This window comes from Corapipo altera, unplaced genomic scaffold, assembly GCF_003945725.1.
Source record: "Corapipo altera isolate COAL_440 unplaced genomic scaffold, ASM394572v1 51, whole genome shotgun sequence".
Taxonomy (NCBI): Eukaryota; Metazoa; Chordata; class Aves; order Passeriformes; family Pipridae; genus Corapipo; species Corapipo altera.
Window position 1 is genome coordinate 2,207,905 of NW_020884892.1, and position 18,031 is coordinate 2,225,935.

At 36.9% G+C, this 18,031-nt stretch overlaps 1 long non-coding RNA gene across 1 annotated transcript in view; it reads left to right on the forward strand.

Moving 5' to 3' along the window:
* LOC113948278 overlaps window positions 1–2,472 on the forward strand; it is an 8,651-nt gene extending 6,179 nt beyond the window's left edge. The window contains exons 2-3 of the long non-coding RNA XR_003528077.1: window positions 391–559; window positions 1,978–2,472. This is a non-coding gene — a long non-coding RNA (uncharacterized LOC113948278). The remainder of the gene's footprint in view (window positions 1–390; window positions 560–1,977) is intronic.
* Window positions 2,473–18,031: the final 15,559 nt, after the last annotated feature.

An 18,031-nucleotide genomic window follows, 5' to 3' on the forward strand; every position in this document is an offset into this window, starting at 1 on the left:
AAAGGAAGGGAAGGTTTGGGAAGGGAAGGTTTGGGAAGGGAAGGTTTGGGAAGGTTTGGGAAGGTTTGGGAAGGGAAGGTTAGGGAAGGGAAGGTTTGGGAAGGTTTGGGAAGGTTTGGGAAGGTTTGGGAAGGGAAGGGAAGGGAAGGTTTTGGAAGGGAAGGTTTGGGAAGGTTTGGGAAGGTTTGGGAAGGTTTGGGAAGGGAAGGGAAGGGAAGGGAAGGGAAGGGAAGGGAAGGGAGCTGCAAAAACAGCAGCAGTGTTCTCAGAGAAGCGTCCTCCTCTTAATGTTTTCTCCAGGGAGTTACCTGCTAACAATTAAGATGCCTTTATGACTTTTCTTGTCCTGGTTTATGGTGCTGTTAGTGCTGAATGGATTTGCATCATCAGGCACAGGTGTCTCCTGCTCTGGCAGTCGTGTCCCATGAGAATCCAACCCTGGAATGGGATCTGAGCTTGCTCGTGGGAGGCAATGAACAGAACTGTATGAAAACAGCTGAACAACAGCATGAAACCACAAGGAAATACACTGCCCAAAAACCACTAAAAAACTGCCTCAGTAAGTAAGGAAAGGATTCAAAAGTTGCAAGCAAAAGAGAGGCTGCAGGACTGCAGGTTGAAGGCCTTTAGCACCACAAAGATTAAGGCACTTTGAGCACTGAGCAACAAGAGGAAGACTAGGATTTCACCATAGAGAACTGGGGGACCCCCAGAACTAAAAGTATTGTATTATCCAGCGATTCAATCACAGAGAATTTCAATAACATACTTAGGAGATACCACTTGATTAATTAATTACCTTGGTTACAGTTGCATTCATTACAGCGAGGGCTACGGGTAACAAACATGGTAACAGCCATGAGCAATGCAAGTGTAATGTAGCATTAGAAGTATTTACTGGGGAAGTAAAAATCTATTAATGTCAGGGTGAAAGCTCAGACAAGATATTTCTGGAAAATGTGTGCAAATTCTTTTCAACATGTTTAATAAATACTAATTGAAATGCAGAAAAAAAATTCCTTGGGTAATCAAGTGAATGAAGAGCCTATGTTCCATGAGTAAATGAGAAGATTTTTGCTTGATTACCCTAGTGAAACAAAAGCTAAGAAGGGATGTGATTGCCATCTATAAAGGCAGGTTAAAGAGAAAGATGTATGGGAGTGTATGGAGTGAAGGAAGGCAGAAAAGTGAGCTCTAATGATGAAACACAACCTTGGTACAATGGCAAACAGAAACAATGTGTTTGGAAATCAGAACAAAATGCCTAAATCTCAGGGGCTGTAGCACTTGGGAACAGCCTTTCAGGAAGGATTACAGGGAAAAGAAAATTCATTTTCCGAAATGCCATTATATACTGAGACTTCATGGAACACTGCACTGGCCTCAGTGCTGCAGACAGACCCTTCCACTCCACAACTCCTTGATTCCTATGACAGGGAAAAGAATGATTTTTACAGTGATGGCTAATGAGATTTCACAGAAATTAGTAATGAAGGAAGGATTGAGCAATGGATCCCCATAGTAACAGGACAGTTCTTAGGAAAGATTTATCTGGTGAGAGTTAATGAACTTATTTCTGATGTTATCCTTTGAATTACTTAGGGACATAACACTTTTAAACTATTGTAAGAGAAGATGTTGGATTTATTTTGGTTTGGATTGCTTGCCTGAATTTCTACCTGTAATTAAAATGGATTACTTTTTATTTCTTTAATCAGATTTTGATGAAAAGGATGAAATAAAAAGTTTTAATGATTTTGTTTGAATGGATTTTTTATTAAAATTACTTTTTAAGATTTTGGTTGTTAAAATACAAAATTTTTATTTTAATGGTTTATTATTTTCTCTGTGCCTAACTTGCTGATGCATCATGATAATATTTTAACCATTCTATTCTATCTCATTCTGACTTTTGACATATTGAGAAGATCCATTTGTTATGACCAAGTAACACAGCCTACCTTCTGTTCTTTTTAGGTCACTTTGGTTCTTGACATTGACAAGAACTAAAGGAAATTGGAATTTCAGGTCTGGCTAAAAAGCTTACACCATAAATTATGTCACTATGCAATAATATCTCAAATTTTCCAGCTAAACCACAATTTAGATTAAAAAAATAGATAAATAAAGATTCAAGTATAAGGCTTGTGAGATGAGAAGTGAGAGACTAAGGTAATACTGTGTCTTCGTTTTGGTTGGGATAGAGTTAATTTATTTCCTAGTCGCTGGAAAAATGCTGTGTTTTGGATTTAGGATAAGAATGATGCTGATAACATTGTGATGCTTTGGGTTTTGCTGAGCACTGCTTACGCTCAGTCAAGGACTTTTCAGTTTCTCATGCTGCCCTGGCAGAGAGGAGGTTGAGAATGCACAAAAAGATGGGAGGAGACACAGCCAGGACAGGTGATCCAAAGGAATATCCCAGACCAAATGGCATCAGTTGAACAATAACACTGGGGTGTTTTGGCCACAGGGGTGGAAGCCACTGCTCAGGGTTGGGCTGGGCATCAGTCAGTAGGTGGTGAGCAATTGCACTGTGCATCACTTAAATCATACTAATATTTTATGGTATGCTTGGCTCTGGCACTGAATAGCAAACCCTATTTGGAGTGACAAACTCTCTTATTAACACTATGAGAAACAGATTGGTGTAGAGAGGAAATGATGTTTCAATTAGTACAGAGTCGCATCTACACAATGTGATTTCATAAACAAAACATTTCTAATATAAGCAGGTTGTCCTGTCTGTAATACAGCTGGTATAATAAAGCTAATAAAAAATAAATATGAATTTGATGTAACATTTTAAATGACATAAAATTCCTTACTAAATTATAAACATTCAAAGATTTTTTTTCTCTAAAGCCAAATATCTCAGAAATTTAGTTTTACTGGTAATTTTAAAAAGATTAGACACTTCTTATTTGGAGGTGCAATATCAAACTCTCATTTCATCATGACACAGATTTTGAATTTATTTCAATTCTATTTACATACTTCTTAAAGATTTTTTCTTAATCTCTTTTGATAGCATATGTCATTATTTTCTCATATTTATTAGTAAAAATATTTTTATGTGTATTAGATCTAAAATTATATAAGAACATAAAAAAAATCCCCTTTTGTTGATGAACAACTTGTTTAACCAAGGATTAGCTCTTCTTTGTAGTTTGCCTTTCTATCACAGTATAATCTGTGCTAAATTTAATTTTCAAACTGTGAACTCAATTTCTGTAAATTCAAATAGAGATTAAAATACAATTAAGTGTCAAGTATTTTAACTTTCCTGTACTAATTATAAAAGGAAGACAAATAATAAAAATATATTCATATTTCTTCTTTGGTTTGTCTTTTTTTTTTCTGCATCAGAACCCTTTACAGACATGTAATAGATAACACACACACCTGTTGGTTCATCAATATATACAGATATGTACAAGTAAAACATTTCAAGTAAAGCAAATCACAAAACACATGATTGGGTTATAACAGCTGAGATGAGGAATTAATTGAGTTCCTCAGTGATAATGTCTCAGGTGTTTCATAATACCTTGAAGTCTAGTTCTTCCTAACGCTGAGAATTTCAAAATTTTGATGGCACATCCTTCATTCTTTTCAGCATGGTTTTCCTAGATATCTTCAGTCCGACTAAACAGCCCAAAGCCTACCCCTTGGAAGTCCAAGGCAGCAGTTCTATCAACCCCACTCCTTACTTCTCCAAGACTCAACAACTCCATCATTTCATAACGACTGCACCCAAAGACAGGTTCCAACCATAACATCATCCACATTCCTTCTCTCTTCAGACTCTCTGTTGTTTTTCTCCCTGATTTCTCTTTGTGTTTTCCAACCTTAATGATTCTATGATTTTATGATATTTCATTGTGTTGGTATCTGAACTGCTCACCTTGGTGGGTCTTCAGTGAAGGAGTTCTGAGGTACTCTCTTACCTAAGAAGTAAGATCATTTTGTCTCTTTGAAAAAATCAATTTCTTTTTTTTTTTTTCTTATTTTTTATTAAATTCTTTTTCTATCAGGAGCTCTTATGGCTACTTTTATATCTGGATAAACAAGAGTACTTTTTTATATGCTTTCCTTGCTTTTAAGTGGTCTTGATGCCTAAAATCATTGACAGAATCCTCACAAGGTTGTTCAAGGTTAGATTTCCTACCTGAATAAAAATGGGACCTAAAGTATCTATTTTTCTATCTTTTTTTTCTTTTCTTCCATCAGAAGCTAAATTGAATTGCTGCCAAAAAATTCATTGTAACACTTTCCAAAGTACAGACCTGAAGATCTTTTTGGCATCATCATGTATCTGCAATTGTTTATTTTTGTTCCAAGGAAGCATAACCAGCAACAGAAACATTTTTATTCCTTTATAACAATTTCCCACTTGCATGTATAACCAAAAAAAAAAAAAGATTTATGGAACACAGTTTAGAGTCTTATCATGAGAACTATGATACAGGTTTCTGTAGAGACTGTCCATGACATGTTAATGGCACAAATTTCTACTTGGACTCTCCGTGTCCCTGTTCATTTTAAGTGGTTTTTTATGGCTGTGCTGTTATCTCTGTACAGTCATGGCTACACAGCTGGGACCACACAAAGCAGTTACCTCAACACCATGTCTGAAATATGGTGTAATATCCCTGAGAGTGGCAAAACCATAATTTTTGGTACCTAGGTGGTCAAAAGCCTGGAGTAATGCCACAGAAGAGAATGAACAGATGAGCTGTTTCTCTTGATTTTAAGGGGTTTTACTGACTTGGCCATGAACAAAGCAAAGCAGTGCCAGCAATGAGAATAAAACATGAAATCTGAGTTCAGCTAATTTTGGAGAAGAGAAGAAACTTTTGTGGCAGCACAGGTATAACTGGTGATGCCAGGGAATGATGGCCCTTGAAAGGGAGCTCTACCTTGTGGCATTTTCATCATAAAGGTACAAGGGCAATCACACAAACATCAGAGAGGAGCAGCAGCCAGGAAGGTGCTAATGAGCTGGGTCCTGATCTGAGCTGAAATCAGGAACTGTGCAAGGAGTGGATAGGGGCAAACTCTTCCTTAAATTATATTGGAATAAGTGTAATTGCTCTGACCAGACACTACATTTAGATGGATGTAAGACCACAGTGCAGGTAGGAGCTAGCTTGTTATTTTCCAGCCCTCTTCATCTGAAGATTTTGTTAGGTAAATGTTGTACCCCCATCAATCCTAATTTTTACAGAAATTATGGAGAACATTGAACTTCGGGGGTTTTTTTTCACCTCATTCCTAATTTAATTTTTTAGTCACCTACTTCTTAACAATGCAACTGTAACAATATAACTTCAATTGGGTTATTTTTCCTCTTGTGTTTAATGTACATATTTTTATTTTTAACTAATATTAGGCTTAAAAAGAAGAATTTTGGGTAATAAGGTGTTCATATTCCTAACAACATCTTTGTAGTGAAAGGAAACAGTATGATAAGTGATGCAAAAGCTGACAGTTCATAGATAAAAATACCTGAATCTGTTCGACCAGAACATGTGTATGAGAAAGCTGTTTGTTCGTGATATATGAGGTGAAAGTCCCTGACCCCAAGAAATTGAGGGATGAAAATCAGATGGTTATGATTAATATTATGCAAACTATTTTACAGGTAAACCTAGAGCAGTAGAAATTGCTTTCCTTGCAGATGGTCTGGGAGGATTTATGAAAAATCATTTTCTTTTTTACCTTTCTGTGAAGTCTTGAATATTTCAGAATAAAAATAAACAAACAAAAAATCAAACAAAGCTCAACTCCATTGTCTCTTCCTGACCCACCCTTTATTTTTTTCTTTTTGTACAAGCAAAATTGTGTGACTCATTGCAGAGGGAAAGGGATTAAATTAGAATTAAATTTTATGCTTAATATAATTCCACTTTTTCTGCTCTAATGGTAGAAGAAAACAATCAGAAAGTGGCTCTTAAAGTAGGAAATAAATCACTATCTGTGAATATATTTGAAGTTTTCATGTACTCGTGTTTTGCCATTGCTAGACAGGGATGTTCAGAAGGATGACTGAATGGGAGGCAGCATAAATGCTTTTCAGAAATCTAAACCTCCAAACATTTGATTAAGGTTGATTCGTGTCATCAAAAAATGCTTCTTCATCTGCCAGTGCTTGTGTTGGGTCTGTGTGGCCACGTTTTGGTAGTGAGGAGGCTCCAGGGGCGGTTTCTGCGAGAAGCTGCCAGAAGCTTCCCCCACGTCCAGCAGAGTCAATGCCAGCCAGCTCCAGGACAGACCCACCTCTGGCCAAGGCTGGGTCAATCGTGAATTATAGTAATGCATCTGTGATAATATATTTAAGAAGGAAAAAAAAGCTAATAGGCAGATGAAAATTGCAGTCAGAGAAGTGCAGAGTGAGAACACCTGAACAGCAATGCAGACTCCCAGGGGAGTGCAGAAGGAGGGGCAGGAGGTGCTCCAGGCACCAGACCACAGATTCCTCTGCAGCCCATGGTGCAAACCATGGTGAAGTAGTTGTGCCTCTGCAGCCCCTGCAGCCCAGAACCCACCCTCAGCCTGTGGAGGAGCCCACGATGGAGTGCGTGAATGCTTAAAGGAGGCCGTGAGCCCGTGGGAAGCCCATGATAGAGCAGGGTCCTGGCAGTGACCTGCTGACCTCTGGAGAAAGGAGCCCATGCTGTAGGATCTGTGGCCTGGTGGGGGTCCCACTTTGCAGCAACATGTTCCTGAAGGAGTGCACCCTTGGAGAAGTGACCCATGTTGCAGCAGTTTTGTGAAGAACTCTTGTCTGTGGGATGGACTCATGCTGGGGAAGTTCATGGGGAAAAGGGGAAGGACTTCTCTCCCTCAGCAGTGGCAGCAAAAGGCCTGTGATGAACTGACCATAACCCCCATTCCCCATCTCTGTGCATTGTTGTGGAGAGGAGGTAGAGCTTGGGAAGGAAGGTAGGTTTATTTTGCTTCCCATTATCCTGCTCTGATTTTGTTAGTAATAAATGTAATTATTATACCCACTTTAAGTTTGTTTTACCATGATGGTGATCAGTAAGTGACCTCTCCCAGTCTTTATCTCAACTCATGACTCCTTTGTTATGTTTTCTCTCCTCTGTCCAGTTGAAGACAGCATTGTCTTCAACTGGACAGCTCTCATTGTCTGTGTTATGGTTTTACAGTTGGAAAGAACAGTGGGAAATGACTATTGATTTGTTGCACGATTTCTTCTTGCACTATTTCTTCTTGCATTTCTACTTCATCACATTTATATACTACATAACATGTTTGTGTATTCCTTCTTAGGACATTATAGGACTTCTATATCTTTTCTCTCTTTCAACCCAAGAGCAAAATTCATCAGAATATTATGTAAAAAACTCATGTAGATTCACTTTCATGGGATATCTGTAGAGAATACCAACATAAAATATAAAGGTCAGGTGTTCAGGTGGTACAAATCACTGTAGGTCTACTTAATGTTGCAGCTGTATTAATTTGTAGTAGCTGGGTATCTTAGAATCATAGAATCTTACTTGAAGACCATAAATAATGTTTATTTGCACCAAATCAAAGCCAATTCTGACACTGTAAGACAGTTTCCAGTGGAAACGGCACATTTCCGATTTACTTAAGTCAAAGGATCTTCTCTGCTTCACTTATTGGCTTATTCCAACAGGACTGTCCTAAAGTAATTAAGATGAAAATTCATAATGAGGTTTAGGTGCAAAACCCTGTAAGGTCTGCATAAAACTACTACAGATCAAGACAATTCCTTTGTCAATGGTCAAAGAGGAGCAATAAACATGGTTTATCTTCCCCCCTCTTTCCCCTTGGAGATGAGTGTGACACTAAGGCAAAAAGAAGTTGAAATAAAGATGTTAACAGTCCATGGGTGAAAAGGATCTCAGTTTTGCCATGGTTCTCTTATAAATGTGTATCCCTCAATATCCTGTCTTGAGGCATAAGGAGCACTGAAGATGGCAATATCCCTGATCCTCCTGTAGGCTGCTCACTGCAATATGGACTTCCTGGGAATAAATGGCAAGAATCTCACACACGGACTCTATGTCCAAAGCATTTGGTAGAGCTCACTTTTTACCGAGAAATCACCTTAATCAGAGCAATGGCCAGACATTTTTCCTCTCTAGGGAAAAGTTATAACTGCTTGATGTGAGGTGTCAGATCCCCACAGTGCATGTGAGGAACATCTGAGATGTAGTTCATTGTTTCCCTTGTAGAGGTTATGCAGGAGAACCCATAAATTCAGAGATCCTGAATGAGTATATGGGTGTGTTTGAGGAAAGCTGTTCAGACATAGGATGACCTGGTCACGCATGGAAGCACAATGGGAGATACACAGCACCATTGTTCAATGGGGAAGTCCCTTAGTAAGATGCTACAAAGGCTGCACCCTCTACGTGAATTTGGAGAAGGTCAGAGAGAAAGAAAAGTTTGGGTTTATGTACCTAAATCCTTTATAACATTTAGCCTTAGGGGTCTTGTGAATATTGTAAGGAGGGTGTAGGAATCCTCTTTGAAACATTATCATCTTTGCCTTGTTCTGACATGCAGAAAACAGCCACTACATGGTACAAACAAGGCCTGAAACTGCTGAACTTTTCCCACTAAAGAATAGCATAGTGAGATCTTGGAGGAGGAAGTGTTGGTCCCTTAGTTTTCCATTACCCCTTTCTCTTAAAGGCTGATACTGAAACCCCATAAACTCTATTTGTAGGGGTTAAAAAAGGAGCATTCTCCATTTCTATAGTATCTTTTAAACAATATCCTCTCTTTCTACAGTATCTACCAAGGTCGTCAAAATACTTTTGAGTGGAATAAAAATATTAATTTTAGATAGAATCAATGAATCATTTGGGTTGAAAAAGACCTCCAAGATCACCACTAAAGTCCACATCCAATCATTTCTTGAAATTCACAGATACTTCATAGACATCTGAGAAACTTCTGAAGTTGCAGTAGAAACTGGATGGGGATTTGCTTTTCAGAGGATCTCATCTTCTGCTCAGTAATTTGGAGCATTCAATGCCTCTAATGAATTTAATTCTGATTTATTTTCTCATAATTGGAAACTATACGGCAGACAACAGAATCATGGTCTTATCCTTTAGAGTATGAGAGTGTAGAATTCCACTTGCCCTTAGTGAAGCCTACAAGATTTTTCTTGTTCACATGATGGCAGAATTCAGGTGAAGGTATGGGAAGAGAAAGAGAAAGACAAATTTTAATCAAAATATAAAAAAAGAGTAAGAATCAAGAAACTTTTGGAAATTATGATCCTTGATATTTTCAATGTACTTACTTCTAAGCCTCACATTTTTGTTTCTACTAAAAAAAAGTGTAGAAAAACAAAACAATAACTTTACTGGGTCAAATTCAGTTGGGGATTATATTTACTTCTTCTGCAGCTTCAAGTGAGTGCATCAATTATCTAAAGTGTTTTAATGGATTAGTCAAAACTGAACACTTGGTAATAACAATAAAGACAAAAACTTTTTCCTACTTAATATCTAGGCAGATATTAAGTTACTGAAAAAGAAGTGAGAGATGGAAAAACACAAACTTAAACATTTAGCATCCTTAAACAATATGCTTATTGCTTATTAATTATAATGAAGTGGTATTACTGATTAGTTTATTAGGAAACTTTATGAATGAAATTTTCATAAACAGAAGCCTTAAAGTAAATCCCTCAGCTACCTAGTTTTCCATACTTGAGGAAATAAAAAGAAAGATACTTTTCTAGGGCTGAAAAATATAGTAATCTTCTTGAAAAAGGAGTATATGAAGTCTGTCCTCTGTCTGTAGTATCATTTCAAAGCTTGTAGAGTATTAGCTGATGCTTCTGACTATGTAAGATACAAATTCCTAAAAGATTCTGAATTAAAATGCTTGTTTTTTATTCAAGACAGAGTGCAATCAGTATGGGGGTTCCCTGAGTCCAGCTCAATTAATTGTTGCAATAGAGAGGCTTTGTTGTGTGCTGGTTGCCTTATAGAATCACCTATGAAATTAAGGATTTTCTTTTTTTTTTTTTTCGTCTCTCTCACTCCCACCTTCACTTCTGGGTATTTTTTGGGGAAAACCAAATCTGACTTTTTATTCTTTGATTGCTTTTTATCAAGTTCTATCATACTGAAACATACATTACAATTGAAAAGGTAAAAAAAACCCAACAAACCACCAACAAAAAACACACCAAGGAAGTGTAGAGAATAAAAGATAAAATAAAAGTTTTGATTTCCTGAACAACAGAAGAATGATTTTATTTCATACAAATATTTTTTTCTGAAAAAAAGATCTAGAGAGACAATTATTTTCCCAACTGCCCTTAGTATTGATGGACCATTTTGTTTATCAGTCTTAATAAAACAGCATGAACACTTCAGTATTTAGAAGCTTTATACTATTAACCTTCCCCAGGAGATCTGCTTATAAAGGAGAATTGAGAGAATATGACCTTTTGTTAAAGGGATAAGGAACTGATACCCTGACAGTAAATATAATATGAAGACATAAACAGAAAATGAATTTGAGATTAGCTAAAATAAGCAAGAGATCAAATATTTAGATTAAATTGGAAACTGGCAAAGAGTTTCCAAATTCAACTGCTGAAAGTGATTAGAATTTGTTATTTAATTTTCTTTGCTGTAGGATCCAATCAAACTTGAGATATTTTCATATTCATGGATGATTTTGGAATAATCAATGTCATGTCTATGCAAATATTGCCTGATTAAAGTGATCTCTCCAAACAGAGATTAATAAAGCTACTAATGAGATTTGTATCTCCTGTATTTAATTTAAATGTTTATGTGAATTTCAAACAAAACCCAGAAACAGGCCCCCATATTTAAGAGAAGACATTTAGGAGCCTTGCAATGATCCATAAATAGGAGACTGTGAACAAGAACTGTAATAGAAAGCACATGATGTGTCTGAAATCCTAACCCTTCAGGGATTTTGACTTCAGGAAAGGTAGCTCTGTTCAGACCTTTTAAATCAGTCTTCAAGTTAGGTGTCTGCAAGTGTTCCCTGGGAGAAATGAACCGTGTTAGCTCCTGGAAATGCAAACACAGAAAAAAGGGATGCTGATGATCATAATGGTTAAACAGAGGGGAACTCAGATTCTCCCGAAACTGGGCACTGCTGTCAACAGATGCATATTAAAAGAATAATTGTATTTTATGCTGGGTATTAGAGGTATAAGCCTTTCCTAACTGCTGCTTGTTTTATTTTTATTCGGTTCATGGGAATAAATCTCAAATGTCCCTGCATGTCTGAAAATGGTCAGGCCATTTTACACAGATGTTTTTGATTAATCCTTGAGCATTCCATTTTGTTTTGTTATTTAAAGGTTATAACCCTGTAGACACACTGACAGAAGCAAGTCTTTTTGGATAGTGAGACGAATTTGTGACTAATTGGAGGACTTCAAGTGCATATAGAAGGGTTACCTATCACAGTGAAGATTTCTTCTTGTGAAATGGACTTTGGGGACAAGATGACTTCAAATGGACAAGCTTTATGTTGTCTTTTAAAATAGCAAGCTGTCCTTAACAAACATATAATTTTTGGTCTCTAAGTTCATTTCTGGATCTTCACCTAACCTATTTTGTTTGCTCTAATAGAAGAAAAGCCTCTGTTCTGTTTTCCAAACAGTCCCAGTTCACTGGAATTTCTTCCACTGATCTAGACCTATTGCACTATTTCAGCTCATCAAAACACATTTGGGATAACCCAAATGTGCTGTATTCACAGTCCTTTAAAGAACTAAAAACATTTCAGTCCAGCAGGAGTTATTCAACAAACACATTTTGCCTCTAAATTGCATGTTATCTATGTTGCACACATTAGCATAAAGAAATAAATTTGCAAATTGCTATATTAAGGGCGTATTGCTAGAATGATATTTACTCAGTTTCCTCTAAATTCAGTAGAAATAATTTTTGCATACTATAGAAAAAAATAATAGGATCTTTATCAGCTGGAGGTGAGGTGAGAAAAGAACCAAAAAAACAGGTACCAAGAAATTAGTTATTTTTTTGCTATACCTACAGAAATTGTTGTGTGCCTATAACATTACATCCTAATGTGCTATTGGCAATTACTGCCAAGCAATTAGAATCATAGAATGGCTTGTGTTGGAAGGGATCTTAAAAATCACCTAGTTCCTTCCATGGGCAGGAATGCTGTCCACTAGATGAAGTTTCCCAGGTTTTTTGATGAAGCCCAGGACATGGTTGACTTTCTGGGCTGCAAGTGCAAAGTGCCAGCTCACGTCAAGTTACTCATCAACCAACACCATAAGTCCTTCTCCTCAGGGAATTGATGCTCTTCTCTGCCCAGACTGTATTAGTGCTTGGGGTTGCTCTGACCCTGGTGCAGGACCGTGCTCTTGGCATCGTTGAACTCCAGGAGGCTCCAACAGCCCCGCCTCTCAAGGCTCTGCAGGTCCCTCTGGATGCCATCTCTTCCCTCCAGTGTTTGACTGCACCACACAGCTTGGTGTCATCAGTAAAGTTCCATGTCAGAAACAGTAATGGTTATCCTTTAGTGTGTCAATCTCTTATTTTTAATTTAGCATTAGTTTAGATGGAATTTAATTTAATTGGTTGCCTCCATAGCAATGCAACAACCCCTCACGTTGGATACACTATGCCTTGATAGAAAGAATAGTGGTGTAAGGCCATTTAAATGCAAAAATCCTTGGATCAAGAGCTGGGAACTTAACAAAACTTACTTATCTAAGCAGCCCGTGCAACTTGGGCCAAAAGTTTAGGAAGTTGCAGTGGAGTTTATCACACATAGCTCTGATGTCTTCAGTATCTATATATTTCTCTTGAGTAGGTCTTCTTAAGCTCCTGTTGTTCAAATTAGAGAAACAAATTTCATGAACTGGATATCTCTACATTAAATATTTACTGGTGAATAAGGTAAATAAAGGTTGATGGAAGTTTTTTGCTCTGGGTAAAGGTCTGAGGCCCAGAGGCAGGTTGTTTATCTGCAGATCCTGTCTGAGTGATCAATGTTAGACAGTTCTTTCTAACATCTACACAGAAAAGTGTTGTAGTAGAAATACATAATGAATTATGTCACAAAGAAATAGGAAAAGATGAATTTCATTCTTTTGAATGCAAGTACTTCGCTTTTTCTAATTTATTTGGTAGATTTCTTTCCAATTGAATTCCCTAAGGTAGCAACAGGAATCTCCACCTGAATGTTTTACTTACCATGTGAATTCTAAACTCAGGTTTGGTGTTTTAATCATTGCAGGATTTTTCAGTATTTTTTATTTTTATAGGACACTGTACAGATTACAAAGATTCAAATAGTGATGGAGAATCCATTTAAACTTTATTTTATTTGTAATATCCATAGAGTTACTGTAAATCCCAGATGATCTCTTTCAAACCAGTGTGGAAATTCTGTGATTACCAACAGTGTTGAATTACCTTTTTTTATTTTCTTGGTTTAGACATTAATTTTCCTGCTGTCTTAGCTTTTCAGCGCACACTATTTATAAAATAAAGGTCTTTCAACTTGAAAATGTAGACTACTGAGCACAAAGAAATGAAGACATGTCCAGCAACTCTGCATTCCTCTCTGCAATGTAATTCAACAGATGTTCTTCTTTTTCCTAGTTTGAATAGTTCTTGAGAGTAAACATGCAAGGAACTGTCCTATTTAAATATTTTTATTTTGAAAATAATTTTACTTATGGTTTTTCTTTTTTTTTTTTTTTTTTTCACTTAGCAATACACCACAACCAGGGAACGTTTCTAAAACAAACTGGCAAACATGAAAATCAGAGAACAATATCATTTTGCACTTACTGGTATGAAACTCCTCATTATTCAGTGCAGACGTGATAATGTGACACAGGCTGTGCAGTCCTGTGTTCAAAAAGGGCTAACAAACAATGCACTAGACAGGTCTAACTAATGATGGGCCTTTTAGAAAATGTCTGGGCTGAAATGCCACAAGCTTTATATTTTGTGAAATACTATTCACAAATTCCATCCTTATTTTAAGCCAAGGTCAGGATTTCCTTTAGAATTTGGATTTTTTTCCCAAAACACCTACATAGATCTATATCACATCAACTTACAAGGATAAAAAAACTAAAGGAGAACAGCTGAGCATTCTTTGCATAACAGAGAATGTCCTTTGGTTATTGCATCGCAGTAGGTTATTTTGTTTCTGTTCGTGTTGTAAGGGATTAAGCACCAACAGGGAATTTAAAATTATCATAAATTTTATTAACTCTTGTGGTCTTCCTGTCTTTGAGATGTTGCTTTTGGGATGGCAACAAGTCTGAGGTGAAAACAAGCAAAAATAGTCATATTAAAACACAGAAATACTGATGCTGGATTTACTCAACAACTTTTTTTTTTTTTTTCCATTTTGTACTGTAGAACATGACTGTTACTGAAGTGGTAATATCAGAAAGTCACTGTGTACATTTTTGTAAGTAGGCTCTGTATACATAGTTTTGTCTGTAGGAATATCTACTGGCAAACACCAAGTAGAAGAGGTACATGCCAAGAAACCAGTGTTTGGAAGTTTCCCAAGGACTGACAGTCCTTGAGATGAGGATTCCTGTTTAATCTGCAAGAAGTGACAAAATCAGCACACCAAGAGCCTGATCAATCTGTACAAGGCCACAGGGACCAGTAGTGCCACAGATGGGTTATGGAACTCAGCCTGTACCTGAATGGAAGGTGGCTGTGGATGAAGACTACGGGGTTGCACAGGAGAATCAGGAAAGAAGGACTGTTATAGGACACTTTTTAAAAGATAAATTAGTAGCTGCTAGCAAGGCAGAACAACCCTCCTTTTCCGAGGAGGCAGGTGCTGTTGTCAAATTGTGGTTGAGATCACTGAGACTGCACTTGGGCTGCCCTCCAATTAGATAACTGTAAATAAATGTGTGTGTGTGTGTGTGTGTGTGTGTGATTAAGCACCATGAACAAACAAGTGGTTGTCTTGGGTGACTAGTTAGCCTCTATAAATAACAGTTTATCTCTATCAATACTATCTTACTGATGAAAAAAGTTAGATTCCCAAGTGAGTGAGAGGGAATTTACAGCAATCTCCTTCTCACCAAAGAGAGGCAAGAGATAGTAGAGCAAGTGGATAGTGCACCGTGCAGGATAACAGGAAATTGAGTCCTGCATGCATCTCCTTGTTAGCCAAGTGTGCAAGTAGTTAATAGAAAACTTAATATCAGAAAAATCTATAGCTTAATACATAAGTCACTTCTTGGGGTAATCTGGGTTGAAAACTCTAAATAGAAAGCACAACCAAGCTTCTTCTGCTCTGCCTTTCTCTTGGTCAGGGCCAAGCCGGGAGTGGTAGGTATAAGAAAGTTTATTTTTTTACCTAGATCCAGAATAATATGCAGATTTGTGAATTCAGACTTAATCTGCAGCACCATAAATGTTCTCTGAATAGTTATATGTATACACATGTTCTTTGATAACAATACTGATTCAATAACTTTCTTCCCTACATGAATGTACATAATTTAATCCTTTTTATGAGGGCAGTTGTGGGTAGTAAAAGAAATAAAAAATTTAGGTTAATGGTAAAAAATCCAGACCACTCTCTCCACAGAAGTTCAATACTCCAAATAATGACATGAGAATTAAATCACAGAATCATAGAGTTGTTAAGGTTGGAAAAAAACTCTAAAATTATCAGTTCCAAGCATTGTGTGAATCTTGACTGTAGTGTATTACTGATTAATGTCAGCAATAAAATAAACTTTCCCATTTTGGAAGTTCTTTTGTTGATTCTTGCTGCTACTTTGCAGATGATATTTATCTTAGAAAATATTAGTTGTTAAAAGACTACCCTGTCCTGTTTTTGGTTTTAGTAACAAGCTGATCTGGTAGCAATCATCTGATGGAAAGCTTGTCCAAGGGTAGCATGAAATGATAAGCCAGAGCTTTTAACATTACTCAGTAGAAATATAAGGTGCAATTCATAATTGGAGAAGCTGCTATGGACAGTTTGATGCTTACATGATGCAATGATGACTCAGACTCAGTCAGTAATGGAGGTTAGCAGAGTCTGGAAGACGGCAACAGGAATTCAGTGTAATACAACATGCTGATGGCAGCTTGCTACAAAATGAAATACCCTGGTGCCTGCACTGATGTGATCCAAGATGCACAGTTCAAAGGCACAAACTGATCTCAAAAACACCCAGTCTGGATTGATACAGTCACTTGGTAGTGTCACTGGTGTTTGGCTCTAGGCTGTTTGCTGTTTACTGGAAGGAATTCAGCATCCGTTAGAATGATCTTGCATTTAACTAGCAGAGAAATGCCTCAGCTGCTAAAAGAATGAAACTTCTCAAAGCATGCTATTATGAATCAGGATCATTTCAGCACTAGCTGGGCATTTAGAGTTATCTGGTTTGTGCATTATTGGCATCATTATCCTTACTATCAGTGTCTACTTGGCTTGTTTATTTGTGGATATAAATCTGTGTGTTTATGTCAAATACTCACTGAGCATGCAGAAATATTTCAGTGCATAAAATTTGGCCAGTGATTTTATAAGGTTAAAAGACCATTTCAAAATGACTAGGTCACCAAACCATCATTAAAAAAAAAAAAAAAGAGAAAACAAAAAAAAGCGAGTTTCCTGTAATTTGAAATATCCACCAGTCAGAAGCTTCCTAAACTATGAACTACATGCTTTATCCAGATTTTTATACCGTGCCCATGTATCTGATGATTGGCTATGATTTACAATCAGAATGACTCACATAGGGCTCACTGCATGGTTTACACCCCTAGGTACCTGTTCCACAGCAGGAACAGCTCAGTTGCTCATCTTGCAGACTCTGATTCACCGCTTGTTACAGTCGCTTCCTGCAGTAAGGAAAATAAACGCCAAGTTGGCTTTTACCAGTTTGTACCAGACAGAATTGGGGGTCCTGCTTCAGAAAAGGTTTGGATGTGTGGTTGGGTGACCCATGATTCTTACCTGTGATCACCATTTGTCAGTCAGGTGTACGTTGAATAGAATTTCCTACAAGAGCATGACCTCCAAGATCCCAGGTTGAAGGTATCTCTTTTCATTCTCTAATGTAAAAAAAAACCCAAAAAAACAAACCTCAGAATAAACTACTACCACCACCACTACTAAGAACAAAACACCCTTCATCCCTTTTCAATAATAATTTATTTGCTAATTTTGTCCATAGAATGGTAATTAATAATTTCAAATTGATATCTTAGACTATGAAGAGTTCTTAGTTAAGTTCTGAGTTCTGCTGAGGTTGATGGTTTGTAGCTCTCTTTGGTAAGAAGACTAGGGAATGAAAACAAGTTATTAAATGTCTAATGTAACTGCTGTCCTAGACCTTGGTCTTTGTAGATTTGGGTAAAAATGTCAGTAAATTGAATTCCTGTTGTATTTTTTAGTCTCTCTTGGTTGTAAATCACCACATTTTGGGGAGAAGTTTATTCTTGCACAGTCTCACTTCTTCCCAGTCTAGAATGAATAGGTAACTCAGCTTTTTCAGGTGCAGCACTGAAGGAATTTAGGAGGAGGAAAGTGAAAAGATTAAGTTCTTAATGGCTAAAAAACTAGAGAGTATACTGTTGTCATGATCTGAAGGGTTACATGGTCTGTGGGTATATAGAGATTTTGGTGATGAGTTTGTAGGATTCCATAATGCACAAGAAAATTTATCCTCTAAATTTCTCTAGTTTATTGTAAAGTACCACAAATAGCACAAAAAAATCACCATTAGCAAGTATAACTATAATTACTAAAGTGGATATATAGCTCTTTCTCAAGTTGTCAACAATCAATAATATACTAGTATGGCAATAATCAATTACAGAAACAAACAATATTTTTTTCTAACTAGGTCATCTTTATGGTTGCTTACATGAACTGTTACATAAAAAAGCAAAAGTAGAGCAAGTAAGGGAACCTCCAGCACTCTTAATAAAACTTTATTTTTCAAATGGACCAGAATAAGAAAAGTCGA